Genomic DNA, 4,679 nt, shown 5'->3' with positions numbered 1-4,679 from the left:
CCCTCATTCCTGTCCCACGTTGATTTTTCAGGTGGTGCTTGCTTTTTTATCACAGCAGCCATCAACATCCCAGCTTTGCAAAGATATGATGTTATTAAATTAAATGCAGTGTGATCTAATGTGAAAATTGTGACTGGCCTTTACCTAGCGGTTAGAGTGTTGTCCAACAGACATCACTCTGTTTCCCTCCAAAATTTAAAATACCCCGAGTCATCCCTGTGAGTTTGCTGTGCCTGGGGCACCTCTGAACACAGGCTGAGAACTCCAGCTGTATACCCTGGTATAATCTTTGAATCTTTGAGCCCACCCACTGGGACAAAACCTGAAGTATTCTGTATGTTTTTTCCCCAAAATGGTCTGTCAAACTTCTCTTGCCAACTGGGTAGCTGTCCCTTGAAGACATCTTGCGAAGCATCCTTAACTTTCAGTGCGGTCTGCACTATTACTTTGTTGACTCCATGGGAAGCGGGGTGGGGGGACGAATAGAAAGGAGCATCTGCTTGGCATCCCTGGCACTGGGGCTAGAAAGAAGTGTGGAAGACAGAAGCCGCCTTAACATGACTGCTTGCCAGGTACAGACCCAAGATTCATGAAAACTGAAACTTGCAAAAATAGAAGAAATTTTGGAAATCCTCATATAATACAATATAGAAAGAGGCTCAGGGAAGAGAAAGGCCCTGGAGCTTAAACTTCATTTCTTCACGGTAAGCTCACCTTTGTAGCCCACTTCTGTTGGTTGTCCCTGTGTCTCTAATGACAGGGGTGCCGTGAGGCAGGTGCCTAGAGGTGAGGATTCCCGGGGGTGCTTCTGGAGGGGGTCCCTTAGGAAACTCTAGCAGGAGGGAATCTCCCCACTGCACAGCACCCTCATGGGGGAGATCCAGCTCCAGTTTGACCTTTGGCGCTGGCTTCTGCTTCTCTTGGTTCTCCCACAGTCTCCTCTCACTCAGTGAGCAAGCTTCTTGGATAGGCTGGCTGCTTACGTCCAGTTGTCTTCCATGGTGCCCACTCAACCAAAACTGACTTCATCTGTGGGGAAAAATCCAAGGCAAAAGGGGATGACGGCACTGCTCCCTGCTCCCCCACCTGCTCTTGTCTTTCTTTTCAGTTTCCTTTTCCCAGTGCCAGTAACATAGATTTTCCTGATCAGCAAGAACTCAGGCTGAGCAGAAGTCCAACCAGTGAACAAAAAATGTCTGTTAATTGGGGCGGTGAGGTTTTGAGAGGTGATTGGTGATAGTATATCTCAGTAAGCCCGGAAGGGTATTTGGACCTCTGTAAACTTAGAAAGCAGGACTTTTAACATCTTTTGTCTATGACTTTGGGCCTCAGCTGCAATTCTGGAACAAAAGAAAGAGCTCCATGCAAAATCCATGTAAATTTATGACCGATTCAAAAGATAGAAAACATTTTAATAAAATTAATTTATTGTTAATATCAGTAATAAAATCAAATGAAACACTCACTAGAAGCTATCATGAAATTCACACTCTTGTGGGCATATAAACTGGCACAACTTTTTCAGCAAATTGATTTGCGAATACATAACGAGATCCTTAAAATATTTAGAATCTGGGAAGCAGATGTGGCTCAACCAGTCGGATGCCTGACTACCACATGGGAGGTCCTGGATTCAGACCCCAGTGCCTCCTAAAGAAGACGAGCAGATGCTGTACCCATTGCAACGAGCAGACGCCAGAAGCCAGAAGACACCACAGCCCACAGGGAACGCATGTGGCTCAGGCCATTGGACAGTAGCCTCCCATGTGGGAGGCCCTGGGTTCTGTTCCTGATGCATCCTAGAGAAGGCAAGCAAACAATGAACAGACAGAGAACCATCTGGGAGGTGGGGGGGATAAAAAAATTAGGGTCTAATTAGAGGCTATATATTAAGAGATATCAGACTCCTAAGGATATAATTAGAGGTAAAGATTTATGCACAAAGATATGCTTTATGATTTTATAAGGAATATTTATATTTCCAATTATTTAAAATTGTAAATAATCTAAATTTTCAATGATAAATAAATGACTAAATAAGTTGTGCCATATCACCACAGTGGAAAATTACATAGTCATCCAAAGTCATATTTTTATGAGTTTTAATGACTGGGAAAACGATTATCACAGGTTCCTCTTCATTGTGTTTTCAGAGTATCCTAAACATTTTCTAGTGTATATTTTAATTTTCTGTGCTGGCAGTTACCTACTAAATAGTAAGTTCTATAAAGTCAGGACAGGGTTAGCGGAATGGTCTCTGATTTAAGATAGGTCTTTGCTCCAATTTGACCTCTGTCAATTATTATTTGTGTATTCTGGATGAGTTCATTTAATCTTTTTTTTTTAATATTTATTTTTTATTTATTTCTCTCCCCTCCCCAGTTGTCTGCTCTCTGTGTCCATTCACTGTGTGTTCTTTTGTGTCTGCTTGTATTCTTGTCAGTGGCACTGGGAATCTGTGTCTCTTTGTTGCATCATCTTGCTGTATCAGCTCTCCGTGTGTGCAGCCCCACTCCTGCACAGGCTGCACTTTTTTCATGCAGGCACACTCTTTGGGCGTGGGGCTCCCCTACGCGGGAGACACCCCTGTGTGGCAAGGCACTCCTTGCGTGCATCAGCACTGCACGTGGGCCAGCTTCACCAATGGATCAGGAGGCCCTGGGTTTGAACCTTGGACCTCCCATGTGGTAGGCAGATGCTCTATCCATTGAGCCAAATCTGCTTCCCTCATTTAATCTTGATATGTCAGTTTTCTCACCTGTAAAATGGGGATATGGGTATCTACCTCGTAGAGTGTTGTGAGACTCAAAAGAGATGTTTAGTAAAATCCTTAGCACAGTGCCTGGCACACAGCAAGCCCTCCATTATTGTAAACTCCCATTTTTGTGTGACACTTTTTTTTCTTAAGATTTTTTTTTTTTAATTTCTCCCCTCTTCCCACCGCCCCCTCCCCAGTTGTCTGCTCTGTGTCCATTCGCAGTGGGTTCTTCTGTGACCTCTTCTATCCTTATCAGCGGCACTGGGAATCTGTGTTTCTTTTTGTTGCATTATCTTGTGTCAGTTCTCCGTGTGTACGGCACCATTCCTGGGCAGGCTGCACTTTTTTCGCACTGGGCAGCTATCCTTACAGGGTGCACAACTTGAGCGTGGGGCTCCCCTACACGGGGCCACCCCTGAGTGGCAGGGCACTCCTTGTGCACACCAGCACTGCGCATGGGCCAGCTCCACACGGGTCAAGGAGGCCTGGGGTTTGAACCGCAAACCTCCCATATCGTAGGCGGACGCCCTATCCATTGGGCCAAGTCTGCTTCCCTTGTGTGACTGTTTTGATTCACTCTTCTTTCCTCCTGTTCAGCTGTAGATAAGGTAAGGTGGACCCCTTCCTCTTCACATGAGCGGACTGGAGGCATGAGTCCATACCTGCTTGTTAATCATTCTAAATTAACACTGACTTGGCAATCATCGCACTCGTCTTGCCTTAAGGAAACAATTAGAAGTGCTATCATAATGCAGCAAAAGGAAACTGTCTCTTGGATGATTAAGTTCTATATTACTCTAAATCTAGTGCTGACACATTTACAAGTATCACATTCCTACCCTCTACTTGCATTACTAACCTAATAGTCTTCTGGCAGCATCAAAACATTGTGTAAAAGATCACAAATCTTAGACACTGATAATGTCTTGCCCAAGACTTATAAATCTTAGGCAGTGACATGCCAAAACAACACTGTTATTAGCAGACTTGTAATACATTCTACTACTATTAAGAGAAGGTAAAAAACAAACTACAAAAAACTGTAATAAGAATGTGTTGTGAATTATAGAATTTTAGAACTAAAAGTCACTTTAGAGTGATCATGGAAGCCAAACCTTATTTTTACCTTTTTAAAGTTATTTACAGGAAGCAGATCTACCATATGGGAGGTCCAGGGTTTGATTCCCCAGGGTCAGCACCATGTTGCAAGCCAACCTGAGCAGAGAGCTGGTGCAGCAAGATGACACAACAAAAAGGAACAGAAAAGAGACGAGAAGAGACAAAAGAGACCAGAGAGCTGAGGTGGCACAAGAGATTGAGCCCCTCTCTCCTACTATGGCAGGGCCAGGATCAGTTCCCAGTGCTGTCTAAAGAGAAGACAAGCAGACACAGAAGAATGCACAGCAAATGGACACAGAGAGCAGACAACAGGTGAGGGGGGAATAAATGAATAAATGAATAAATGAATAAAGGGGAGTAGGTGTAGCTCAGTGGTTGAGTGCCTGCTTCCCAACTATGAGGTCCTGAATTCAACTCTGGTACCTCCTAAAAAAAATTATTTACACAAAAAGATAACATTTGCATTATAGAAAATTTGGAAATATACAGAAAATATAAAGAAGGAAGAAGAAAAAATCACCCACAATTGTACCACATAAAAGGGGCAACAGTTTTTTAATACTTTGACATTTACTTACATATATTTTGACATATTTCTGTCTTTTTCCCTCTTCAATCTGTAATTGAGATCATATAGTACATGCAGATTGAGTCCTGTATTTTTCACTTAACATTACATAGTGATCATTTTGCCTTATCATTAAAAAATTCTTAGGAAAAATGGTGGTAGTGGTGGGAGTATATGAAAACTCTACTCTCTGCATTGTTTTTCTGTAAACCCACAACTGTTCTAATAAAAAAT

The sequence above is a fragment of the Dasypus novemcinctus genome, chromosome 15 (genome assembly GCF_030445035.2).
Source record: "Dasypus novemcinctus isolate mDasNov1 chromosome 15, mDasNov1.1.hap2, whole genome shotgun sequence".
Taxonomy (NCBI): Eukaryota; Metazoa; Chordata; class Mammalia; order Cingulata; family Dasypodidae; genus Dasypus; species Dasypus novemcinctus.
The sequence above is the reverse complement of the archived record's forward strand: the minus strand, read 5'-3'. Positions refer to the sequence as shown.